At 41.3% G+C, this 13569-nt stretch overlaps 1 protein-coding gene and 1 long non-coding RNA gene across 2 annotated transcripts in view; both read left to right on the forward strand.

Moving 5' to 3' along the window:
• Window positions 1-13569, forward strand: part of LOC120731844 (receptor-type tyrosine-protein phosphatase gamma-like) — a 278578-nt gene that overhangs the window by 62364 nt on the left and 202645 nt on the right. The window lies entirely within an intron of this gene.
• LOC120731849 lies at window positions 2514-2740 on the forward strand. Its single transcript, XR_005695427.1, has 2 exons — window positions 2514-2565; window positions 2614-2740. It is a non-coding gene; the product is annotated as an uncharacterized LOC120731849 (long non-coding RNA).

Consider the following 13569-nt stretch of genomic DNA (forward strand, 5'->3'; position numbering starts at 1 on the left):
ATAAACTGGAATAAGATGGAGCAGGCAGTGATCAGAATGTCCAAAAGCTGCCCGGGGCACAGAGCGATAGGCATCTTTTAAAGTGGTGTAACATACTGTTCTCACAGTACTGAAGGTAAATCTCCATCAGTTCTTTCATGCATACATGTTCTGCATGGGATTTGCCTCTAATCAGTCCCTTCACTGCTCTGGCACTGAGCGTGAGATGTGGGGTGTTTTATTCCACCACACAAGATTACATGAAGGTGTACACAGCAGAGGAGCGGCTCATTTGGTGGGCAGACAGACAGGTGACATTTCATCACTGACAAAACAGTTCTATCATCAGAACCTCCAGCCGCTCACATCACAACAGGCTACGCAGCTTTGATCTGAGCTCCTTTTTTAAAAAAGCCACTTATCCATTACCAGAATTCAGTAAAGCCACTCTTTGTCATTCAGTTGATCTGCCTGTCTAGACTTTACTGAATAATAATGCCTCTGAGGCAAAATTGTTTCAGAAGTCCTACATTCAAAATGAAGTTAAATCCAACTACAGAGCTGCATTTGCTCTCTTTTACCCACAGCTGCACTGTTTGATGTCGAGCCTCGACATCAAACAGATGGGATTAATTAAACATTCTATTTCACATTAATGCATTGTGTTTATCTGAAAATTTGCACTGAGCATATAAAAATAAAGGCAAACTCCCAAGCTATGGCTACACACACACACACACATATATACATATATATGCATTTTAGACATTCTTTGATGGGCGATCATGGCTCAAGAGTTGGGAGTTCGCCTTGTAATCGGAAGGTTGCCGGTTCGAGCCCCAGCTTGGACAGTCTCGGTCGTTGTGTCCTTGGGCAAGACACTTCACCTCTTGCTTACTGGTGGTGGTCAGAGGACCCGGTGGCGCCAGTGTTCGGCAGCCTCGCCTCTGTCGGTGCGCCCCAGGGTGGCTGTGGCTACAATGTAGCTGCCATCACCAGTGTGTGAATGGGTGGATGACTGAATGTGTGAAGCACTTTGGGGTCCTTAGGGACTAGTAAAGCGCTATACAAATACAGGCCATTTACCATTTTCTTGCCACAATTTGAAGTGGGCAGATATTGATTAACCCAACAGACACATCACAATAAGAACTGCTCAGTATGTTTATGTTTTGGAGTTTGAATAACCTTACTCTGTTTATAAAGTTTATTTCTTTATTTGTAGTGTTTTAACTTTTAACCAATGTCACTCTCAATGTCACATAGTAAGACTCAAAAAGAAGGCTTACTATTGGCCCAGCCAATAGCAGGGCCTGGATTTAACTGTAACTGTCACACAATCATGTAATGCCAGGTAAAGACACTAGCACCCCCCTTATCTTCTGCTCCATGGAGTGGCTTGAGCAGGTCTAGTCATTTATTACCTAAATTCACATGTTCACATGCTCATTATGTTTTTCCACCACTCACTCTGTGCTGTGATGGGCTGTTGTTTTATTAATGAACCCTTGGATAAATGCTTAAAACTGTGTATTAAAGAATCAGTGCACAGGACCAACTAGTGAAAAGGCTGTCTTAATGTTTTGATAGTTGGACAAGTCTGTGCAAACATGGATATTGTGTCTTAGTATCTGATATTTGTGTGGATGCTTTAAGCATCCACACTATTGTTTTCCTGGGTTAGGCAGCCAATCACAGGCAGCCAATCCTCTGTGAGGACTCAGACTCAGACATTCAAATTTTCAAATCAGGGCCTGCACGGCTTCCCAGCCAATCATATATGTGGGCTGAGGAATACAAATTTGCATATTGGGGCCTTCATGGCTTCTAAGCCAGCCAATCATATCTGAGGGCTGAGGAATTCAAATCCACAAATCAGGGCCTGCACGGCTTCCCAGCCAGCCAATCATATATGTGGCCTCAGGCATTCAAATTTGCATATTGGGGAATTCGTGGCTTCTAAGTCAACAAGTCATCCATGTCATATATCTCTAAAAATTCATATTTTAATGATAAATTGTCAACACTTGAAGATTCCCCCATCTCTTCTGAACAAAACGGTGTAAGAATGACCGCTCTAGCCCCTACGGTTAGGAAATTATGGTCATTTGTTTGAGGGGAGTCCTCACTATGAGAAATAGGCTGCAATAATCCTGTGCCTCTCTGTCCTGCGTGTGTAAAAAGATGCACCTGTTTTGGCGGGAAAACGTAAACAGCCACTCTGATTGGTGGATTTAAATTCGGCAGCTCTCTCCCTCTGTGTCTGTCTGTCTGTGTGTGTGTGTGTGTGTGTGTGTGTGTGTGTGTGTGTGTGTGTTTAGTGGGAGAGAGAGGACCCTGCCCTTATTTGGCAGCATGTCATTGTAGGATTTAAATTGAATATAGTTAGACTGGTTGACTGGATTAGAGCCTGTGTTTGTGTGTCCCTCTGTGCATTTGTGTTCAATATGCCTCCATATTTGGAGTTATTACTATTCTGCTAAATCATAGTATTTCTGGTACTGTTCGGTACTGGTGCTAAAATACATTATTGTCTGCTAAATCATACTATTTCTGCTTTTCATAAGATATTGTATTTGCTACCTAGTATTCTGTTTTTATACTATTGTGCCTATATAGTATTCTGCTTTTTAGAATTATAGTATTTCTGCTTTTTATGGATTTGTGCCTAATATAGTATTCTGCTTTTTATAGGATTTGTGCTTAATATAGTATTTCTGCCAATTATGTATTTCTGCTTTTTATACTATTTGGTAGTGCTTTTCTTATTTGTGCCTATATAGTATTTCTGCTTTTTAGGATTTTACTAATATATTTCTGCTTTTTAGGAGTATTGTGCTAAATATAATTTCTGCTTTTATAGTATTTTGTCTAAAAATGTATTCTCTAAGTAGTTATGCTAATCATACTATTTCTATATATTTCTGCCAGGTCCCAGGCAGCCAATCCTCTGGAGGACCTCAGACAGGCAAATTTTCAAATCAGGGCCTGCACGGCTTCCCAGCCAATCATATATGTGTCCTGAGGCATTCAAATTTGCATATTGGGGCCTTCATGGCTTCTAAGCCAGCCAATCATATCAGGGCTGAGGAATTCAAATCCACAAATCAGGGCCTGCACGGCTTCCCAGCCAGCCAATCATATATGTGGCCTCAGGCATTCAAATTTGCATATTGGGGAATTCGTGGCTTCTAAGTCAATAAGTCATCCATGTCATATATCTCTAAAAATTCATATTTTAATGATAAATTGTCAACACTTGAAGATTCCCCAATCACTTCTGAACAAAACGGTGTAAGAATGACCGTTCTAGCCCCTACGGTTAGGAAATTATGGTCATTTGTTTGAGGGGAGTCCTCACTATGAGAAATAGGCTGCAATAATCCTGTGTCTCTCTGTGCTGCGTGTGTAAAAAGAAGCACCTGTTTTGGCGGGAAAAAGTACACAGCCACTCTGATTGGTGGATTCAAATTCGGCAGCTCTCTCCCTCTGTGTGTGTGTGTGTGTGTGTGTGTGTGTGTGTGTGTGTGTGTGTGTGACAGAGAGAGAGAGAGAGAGAGAGAGAGAGAGAGAAAGCCTTTTAATGGGATGATCTCATTCTAAGATTCAAATTCAATATATTTAGACTGGTTGACTGAATTGGATCTTGTGTGTGTGTCTCTCTGTGCATGTGTGTTTCCTCATGTGTACATATTTGTAATTGTGTGGCTGTCATAGATTTTTTTGCAGATTTTTGTCATTTAACAAGTATATTTGAGGGACCCTCAGCATGTTCAGCATTTTTTCAGCTGTCCATTTTGCTTTTCCAATTTTTCTGTTTAACTTATTACTATTGTGCTAAATCATACTATTTCTGCTATTTTATAAGATTTGTGCTTAATATAGTATTTCTGCTAAATGTAGTATTTATGCTTAATCATACTATTTCTGCTTTTTATAAGATTTGTGCTTAATATAGTATTTCTGCTAAATTTAGTATTTCTGATTAATTATAGTTTTTCTACTAAATCATAGTACATTATTTCTGCTTTTTGTAGGATTTGTGCTAAAACAAAGTATTTCTGCTAAATGTAGTATTTATGCTTAATCATACTATTTCTGCTTTTTATAGGATTTGTGCTTAATATAGTATTTCTGCTAAATTATAGTATTTCTGCCAAATTATAATATTTGTGCTAAAACATAGTCTTAATGTAAAATTACAATATTCATAGTTCATCACAGTGTCTCTGGTAAATCACAATATTTCTGCTCTGTTGTACCATTTTTCTAAATCATAGTGTTTCTGTAATGTTTAAGTATTTTTGGCTAAATATATTCTTTCTGTTATCTTATACTATTTCTCCTAAATTCTTGTATTTTTGAGAAGTTATCATGTTTCTGGTAAGTTACAATATTTCTGCTAAATTCTGCTATGCTATTGTATTTCTGCCAAGTATTATGTTTCCTCTAAGATATTGCAGTTCTGCTAAGTTATTCCATTTTAGCAAACTTCTTTTCCTCATCACCCTGTTTTTCAAAACGGCTCCTCTCTTTCCCAGTGGCGCAGTTGGTAATGACACGGGTCTGCAAGCCAAAGATCGTGGGTTCGATTCCACCTTGGTCAACATGTTTTTTTCCCTACAAATTAATACACTGTCACAGACCAGTAATTCATATTCATCATTTATTACAATTCTGCAAACTTTTATGATTTTACCAGCTTTTCTAATATGGACCTCACATTCTTGTTAACACTCCATGGCACAAATACGCTTCCCTTTAGGCTCTGTGTATGTGTGTGTGTGTGTGTGTGTGTGTATCAATATTTCTCCCATTTTATAGTATTACTCCTCCATAATTGTATTTCTGTTAAATCAAAGTACTTTTACTACATCTTAGTACTTCTGCTCAATCATAGTATTTCTGCTAAATCATAGTATTTTTGACAAATCATGATTTTTGTGCCAAATCATAACATTTGTGTTATGTTAAAGTATTACTACTAATTGGAGGAATTTCTGTCATCTTACAGTATATGTGCTAAATATAGTATTTCAGCCAAATCATACTATTTCTACTATATTATATTTTTCTTTCTAAATACAGCATTTCTGCTATATAATTGTATTTCTGCAAGGTTATAATATTTGTGCTGAAACATAGTATTTCTGCCAAATGATAGTATTTCTGTCAAATGATAGTTTTTGTGCTAAAGCATAGTATTAATTTAAAATTACAATATTCATAGTTCATCACAGTGTCTCTGGTAAATCACAGTATTTCTGCTATGTTGTACTATTTTTCTAAATCATAGTGTTTCTGTAATGTTTAAGTATTTTTGGCTAAATATATTCTTTCTGTTATCTTATACTATTTCTTCTAAATTGTTGTATTCTTGAGAAGTTATCATGTTTCTGGTAAGTTACAATATTTCTGCTAAGTTCTGCTATGCTATTGTATTTCTGCCAAGTATTATGTTTCCTCTAAGATATTGCAGTTCTGCTAAGTTATTACATTTTCGCAAAGTTCTTTTGCTTCTGCAAAGCTTTTACAATTTCTGCAACTTTTCAGCTTTTTCAGCTAGTTTTTGCATACAGCTTCAGCTTTAAGCATCCACACTGCATTTTCGCAGGAAATGCAAATTTTTCTAGTATTTATTTACATTTGTTATGAGTTATTTATATAATCTGCTATTAGTCCTTTGTATATCTGTTATTAGTTACACACATCGATTATTAATTATTTACATATGTTATCAGTTATTTAGATCCATGTGAGATTCTCCCGGGACAAGTATCCTCATTGCCATTACATGTTAGTGATGTATGTGATGGGGTCCGTACTCAAAGCAACATCGGTAGAACAGGGTGTGGTTGGGCTTGGGTGTGAGACTGCAAGATACCAGAGGTGTTAATTGTGTTTGTTGGTGTGCATCACTCTGTACTGCTGAGTAGATGCCCAACAAACTTCCACTGCATACCGACGTTTATCAACTAAGGCAATTCCATATGCACTTTAAAACCAAAACAGTTGCAGCCTCAGGAGCACATAAGGCTACAAATTTTCCATTCACATATCATAAACTCGTCATGAGCTTTCAGGCCTTCAGATCACTGTTCTTCCTGCCTCCAAAGTCACATTTGTTAGAGCAATGCTGCTTCAACACAGAGAGATATGGGTGAGGTGAGAAACAAAGACTCAAAGGTAAATAAAAGTGAATGGAGTAGAGTGAGACTTTTCCAGTGTTATTACTGATGGTAACTAAAAATAAATGCTTATAAATAAAAGAAAAAAAAATCTATTTACCCATCTGAGGCTCATGAGATGCATTACTCACTGAAGCACTGTCATTTAGGATGTTTCTATAAACTCTTAATGCTGCATGCGGTTTAATAAGAGAAAGTTTGGTTAACCTACGTTTCAGCAGATGTTGTGGTTGGGGTTAAAATATGTTGTTGATTAGTTTTAAAAGACCATTGTCATCGCAGTTGCAAAGATAACAAAAGGGTAATATGTGGACTGTCTGTATTATATCTGGATAAAGGCTCTAGAAGAATCGGTAATAGAAGAATAAATAACATGAATGCTGAGGAGAAGTAGAAGGCCAGAAACAGCTTCTGGTCCAGGTTATTATTCCTCAGGATTCCTCAGAGGAAGTGCAGCTGTTGCTGAGCCTTGATGATGATGTTGGTTGGGTGGGTTGATGTACAGTCATAAGTGTACATGGCAAACAGTAGGGCACTGAGAACACAGGCCTGCTGGGATCCAGTGCTGAGTGACAGTGAGGGAGAGAGGTGGGGGCCACGTCGGACTGATTCAATTCAATTCAATTCAATTCAATTTATATAGCGCCAGATCACAACATAAGTCGCCTCAAGGCGCTTCATAGATATGATTGAGGCTGGTTGGTGAGGAAATCTGTTATTCAGGAGCAGGTGGCAGTGGGGATCTGAAAGTGGCCCAGTTTGGTGGTGAGGATGTCTGGGATTATGCTATTGAACATAGCTCTTCCTGTTCTCCAGGGTGAAGGGTGATTGTAATGGCACCCTCTGTGGACCAATTTGCTCAGTAACCAAACTGGTGGGTGTCGAGGGACTGGGATGGCCAGTCTCTGATTTGCTGAAACACTATCTGTTCAAAACAATTAATGACTAGAGATGATTGCGCAATAGGTTTTTAGTCATTGAGGTTGTCTATTCCAGTCTTTTGGGGGATGGGAATGATGGCGGTGGCCCTCAGACAGGTGGAAATGGAAAGAGGTTGAATAGTTGATGAGGATCCATGCCAGTTGGTCTCATAAGTCTCCCTGTGACCTCATGTTCCTAGAGTTCTGGGGAGGTGAGGGGGCAAGGGAAGTTGGGGATGAGTGGTCTCAAACTGAGCATAGAAGGTGTTGAGCTCCACTGCAAATGTGAGGCTGGTGTTGAGGATTAGGGGACTCTGTCCTTTGTAAGGGCTTGGGCGGGGGTTGTTGCCTGTCAGAAAGCCCTCTATCCTCCTCCTGTAGGCCTACCTGGCCTGTTTGATGTCCCTCCTCAGGTTGGCTCTAGGAGTGCTGTACATAGACTTCAGGCTAAGGGACAGTTCTAAGTTGCGAGTTCTGATTAGATCCTGTACTTCACTTGTCATCCAAGGTTACGGTTAGAAAAAAAATTGGATGGTTTTGGTCACTGTCATATTCTCTACACAGCACTTAATGTAGTCTCCAGGTCCTGCTGTTCAGTCTTTCAGATCAAAACCTTTAGCTGGAGGAGAACATCATCTAGGCATGTTTTAATGACCCTGGTACTTTGATGGTTTTGTTGCCTGAGGAGGGTGTAGGCAGGGATGAAGAGCAGAGAGAGGTAGTCAGATTGTCCTAGGTGGGCAAGGGGTGTCACAGGCCTGCCAGTTTTCTGTCCCCCCTAGTAAGGAACTTAACATGTTAGTGGAATCTGAGGAGTACAGAACATGCCTTACGAAAGTCCCCAGCAACAATTTAGATGCCCTCCGGGCCCTCTCTCTGCTGTTTACTGATGATAAGTTGGAAGTGATTGAGTGCTGAGCTAACATTAGCATTCGGGGGGAGATGTAAACAATGGTAACTATGGCTACCATGAGCTTGAGAGGTAGATGGAACGGCCTACAGAAAGAAAGAAAAAAGAAAGAAAAAAACAAATAGAAATAAGATCCAATATGCAAAATAAATCCACACACAAGGTCTGGTTTGACATAGCAAACTCTATATGTTTAAATGAGAGAATGGAAGCCTTACGAGCTTGAAAAAAGAAGGAAGATGCTTCACCTGTCATCCAATGGCTTCTTCGGTTCTAAAACCGAAAGTTGGAGAGTCCCAGATATTTAAAGACTAGTGGGGGTTGTCCCTTAGGAGGTGGTCGGTGACCCACTATTGAGTTATCACTAGCCAAGGTGTGAAAAAAGCTGTGGGTCATTTGCATCACTGGTGGCTAAAAGTGAAACCATTGTGAGCCCTTGCCTTACCCTATCATGTGACGTATTGAGGTTACCTGACACAAGATGTGAATGGGGGTTGAGGCGCCTGGGAAGGGATCTCAAAACTGCATTGTAGGTGGCAGATAGTTGGTGTCTCACCCCTCTGTTCAAAAATGGCCATTAACAGTGGACTTCAATGGCTTCTTTCACTCCTCTTTCAAATCACCTGTCTTCTCTGTCCAAAATGTGAACATTGGCATCCTCGAAAGAGTGACCTTTGACCTTTAGATGCAGATGTACAGCTGAGTCTTGTCTCGGCTCTTCTATGTTATGCCATGTGTTTATGGCGTGGCTGTTTGCTTTCTTCAGTATAGAGGTCTGAGCACTCTTTGCTGCACTATGTTGTTTAGCTTGTGTTTGGGAGTTTTGTCCTTGGGATTAACCAGTTTTTGTGTGAGGGTGTGGCTGGGTCTGAAGTGCACTGGGCTGTTATGCTTGGAGAAAATCTCCAGAGTTTCTCTGACACACCTCCTTTTACTCCTTAGATGGTATGTTCAGTCAAAGGAATTCACCCACACATGATTATCAGAGTTAATTAGGAATTTAGATGTGGTCAGATCAAATTACCTTTGCATTCTTTTTCTAATATAATAGCAGATTGATCAAGAAAGAAAAACTTGAAACTTCAAAAGTTTTTTAAAATCCCATGTCAGCTTTAAAAGTAGACATTTTCATTAATGTGTGTGTGTAAAGCTTACAACACTTTAATGTGTATTTTCCCGGCCCGGGATCTCTGTTACTGAAGGATCATTAGACTTTAGAGTGCAAATTCAAGACCAATTCAAGAAGCTTAAAAGGAAAATAAAATCATCTTAACATGCACAGCTGGAGTCTTTTACAAACTTAAAGACAAAAAAACCAAAAAAATTAAACGTTAATCTTCAATGTCTTGTCTGAACCTCGGAAAACATGGAGCTCATGAAATCCAGGTGTGTATAGTGTGTTTTGTAAAGAAAAATGCAGCTGGCAACAAAAAAAGTGGAGAGTAGAAGCAACGTGCCAAAGCTGGGCTTTTATTGAGGGTTTTGTGTGCCTTGGAGTTCAGAGACATGATATCAGAGGCGTACTGAATCAAGGCTGACCCCCAAGATGAACTCTGGCAAGTGAGAGGAGAGCAGTTTGCTCAGAGGCTATCAATTCACAATCACTCATCTGCTCGGCTTCTTTATCATTACTCTGACACCAGCTCAAGTAAGGATTTCATTTTTCTTTCCCACTGATTTTCTCTTTCTCCTGTTCCTTTTCCAGCTTTGTGTACAGTTTGATGCAGCATTGTATTCTGTCAGACATTTAAGAAGAACAGTTTCTATGGTCAGATAAACGCTGTCTTCCTTTTTTAATCCTTTCCAAAAATGCTAGATGGGAGTGCTGAGTGGAAGGTACCGATGCTTGATGCAATAGGTGTGAATGTGTTCACCATCTCAGATGATGCAAAGACAAACTAATGTGCATTCAGTTTAATCTACAGCTTTTTGTTTAATACATTAGTGCCAACAACACATACACTTTCACAGAAAAGGGAAAGCACTGATATAGTTTGATTTGATCAGATTGAACTTTAGTATCAAATTCTAAGAAGACAGTGCGATTGACATTGGTTAGCACCTTACAGTTGGAACGTCTTGATGCATGCTCAATCATCCAAGTAAGGAAATTCCAAAAGGTTGATTCTGTTCATCTTGACGTAGCTTTTTTAATGCATTTTTAAGCACTCATACAAGTGACTTCTCTTAGTCTCAGCTGACTGCAGGTTTCCCTAACCTTAAAAAGAGTATTTCTGCATAATGACTTAAACTAGAACCACTGACACACAGTGGGTTTCTTCTTGGGTTTCTGCTGCCTGAGGTATTCACTAAGCACACTGTTGGTTGTGGCCATCTTGATGATGCACTCATGGATTTTGGTTGTTTCATCCTGGACAGTGGTTCTAACACTCACCCGTCCTTGGCCTCCTTCCTTCCACTTAGCGTGCATCCCAGGGTTTGGGATACCTGATCACTGGCAGGGCGTAGGTGTTGATAGCACAGATCTTGTTCTTACCTTTCAGCTGACTTCTCAGGACTTACCTGACCCTCTGCAGGTACTGCAGGTGGTTGCAGCTTTCCCAGCGGCCTCTTCATGGTTTCCATTTGCCTGTGGGATCCCCAGGTACTTGTAGCTGTCGTCAATGTCTGCAATGTTGCCTTCTGGTAGTGTGATCTCCTCAGTTCTGACTACCTTCCCTTTCTTTGTTACCATCTGACTACGCTTCTCCATGTGTGGGGCATTGAGTCATAGGCTTTCTTGTAGTAAATTGAAGCAGCGCACAGGCTGGTTCAGTCTGGTCTTGCAGTCTTGGGCAATTGCTCTGACTACGAGCATCTGGTGTTTCGCTCCTCTGGTATTCCTGCCAATTCCTTTCTGTGCCCCACTGATGTATTGACCCATGTGCCTGTTCATCTTGGTCTATGATGCCTGACAGCCATTTCCATGTGTTACTGAGGCAGGTTATTGGCCAGTAATTGGTTGCAACCAATCCCTTCCAGTGGTTCCTGCAGATCAGGACTGTCCGACCTTTAGTCAGCCATTCCAGGTGTCTCTCGTCCATTAGCAGCTTGTTCATTTGTGCTGCCAGATCCCACATAGCAAAATTGGTATGGCCCAGATCTGGCCCATATAATGTGCTTACACATGGCCCACATACCGCAAAGAATGACAGCCCTTTGGTGGCCCAGATCTGGTTTGCCAGAGGAGGACCACACATGGGCCAGCACAAGGCCAGTTTGCCAGAGGAGGACCACACATGGGCCAGCACAAGGCCAGTTGCAGACACAATGCTGGCCCTGTGCTGGCCCAGAACAGTTTCAGCCCACATGTCAGCCCAATGTGTACCATAATCAAGTCAGGTAATAACAACATGTGCCAGAACATAATAGTGCATAAGAAACACAGCAAAACTCTATTCAGACAGTGATTCTTGTATAGCGCTTTTCTATTCTCGCGGATCACTCAAAGTGCTCTATACAACATGCAACATTCACACAGTTTCTCTAAACTGAGTGCTTCCTAACTACATTCATACACATTCACACTCTTGACATGCAGACTGAAGCTGAAGGGATCGAACCACTAACCTTCCAATCAGTAGATGACCTGATCTACCTCCTGAGGTACAGCCACCCAGTGGAAAGCATGTGTAAACCCTCACTAGGTCTTGGATAAAGTGTACACTCACAAACCTGTCAAACCTGCATTTGAATTGTTGGCTACCATAGCAGTATAGCATTGCAACATGGCATTTGGATCTTCTAACTAAAATAGATAAATAGGAACATAAATAGTGCCATCATTGCCAGACCTGGCCCACATCTGGTTGACATACACCCCGCTATGACACCAGTCAGTCAGAAGTGCCAGCTTGATGTCGGATCCGGGCCAGACCTGTTTTCTATGAGCCTGGGTCACATAAACCAAACCATAATCGGGACAGATGTGGCATGCCATTACATAGACAGTGCCATCTACACCAGGCCTTGCCTATATCTGGATGACATACCACTTACCATGCCAGAAGTCAGTCGGCAGTGCCGGCTTGACACCAGATCTGGGCCAGACCTGTCTGCTATGTGGGATGCTTCATCAGCCAGTAGGTGTGAATCATGTTGGGGGCTGGTACTGTCCAACTCTTCGTATTGGAGACCCTTTCTTGGATGTCCGCCACTGTGACGGTTACTGGACCCTGGTCAGAGATGTTCCTGTGGTCTGTTCTGAGATTGACTAGCCACTGAGCATTGTTGTTATGGGTTGCATCCTTCTCCCATATGTTCTCCCAGTAATGGTCCGTCTTCAGCCTTGGTGGTGCTATTCTCATATTGTTCCCCTGCCACTGTGCACTGTCCATGGAGTACAGTTGGTTATTGTTCCTGTTATTATACCTCTTCAAGTAGCTAGCCAAGGCTGTTTAGCTGTTTCCAAGGCATCAGGTATGGGCAGCTTGCTGTATTTCCTAGGTATCTTCTTCATCACACATTTATGCAGCTTCAATAGTTGGCAAACTTCCCTCCGTGCTACCTTGATTGTACCCTTTAGTCTCCTTCCCATGGAGGGTGCTGCTCCTTGTGGCTGTAGTCAAGCATCTCACTGATCACTGCTGTCTGACTTGTTGTCCTTTTCCGCCTTGCAGTAGCATTTGTGTTGTACCTTGTTGATCTACAGTTGTGATACCAGTTTCTTCTTCTGATTGTTGAAACACTGAGCTACTAGTTGTTTTGCTGTCAACCTAGATGTTGGGTATCGAAGATGATTTCCTTAAGGAATAGAGTCTCCTCAGTGCGGCCTATGTCACATCCATGCAGACTTAAGGAAATGAAGGTTGAGTTGACCTATGTGTTAAAGCTGACAGGGGAATGATAGTTGTGTGTGAGGTACTTACGATTCTCATAGCTTGTGGGAAGAAGTTGGTGAAGCACTTTGCAGAGGAGGCCCTGATCCTCTGGGTCCTTTTACCTGATGGTGGGAGGGTATACCATATATCTCCAAAAATAAGTTGTAGTACTTTTCCAGTATACAATTGCGTGCATTGCAGCAGCAGGGCCAAGAAAAGTGTGTCAGGCCAACACAACTTCCTTTTCAAAGCATACTGAGATTAAAAATCTGACAGTTAAAGTTGACTTTCAATTAAGCCACATTTGCACTAGTGCAAGGCTGAACTGAGTTGTTTGATCTAAGAATGGCTACTGAGTGACTGCACAGTAATTTTTGCCTAATTAAAGCAGGCATTTAACCATAGGCAAATGGGAACCATGAAGAGGTCGTTAGGAAAGCCACAACCATTAAATACCTGCAGAAGGAAAGGCAAGTCCTGAGGAGTCAGCTAAATGGCTGACACCTATGCCATGCCGGTGATCAGATACCCTGCTGGGATAATAAGTTGGCCAAAGGAAGAGATAGAAGCCACCAACATCAAGACAAGGAAGCTCCTTACCATGCATGGAGGGTTTCTCCCCAAATCCAGTACCCTCAGGCTGTATGCTAAGCTGAAGGAAGGAGGCCAAGGACTGGTGAGTGTCAGAACCACTGTCCAGGATGAGACAATAAACATCCATGACTACATCAGGAAGATGGCCACAGCTGACC

Source organism: Simochromis diagramma, unplaced genomic scaffold (assembly GCF_900408965.1).
Source record: "Simochromis diagramma unplaced genomic scaffold, fSimDia1.1 OVJJ01000352.1, whole genome shotgun sequence".
Classification (NCBI taxonomy): Eukaryota; Metazoa; Chordata; class Actinopteri; order Cichliformes; family Cichlidae; genus Simochromis; species Simochromis diagramma.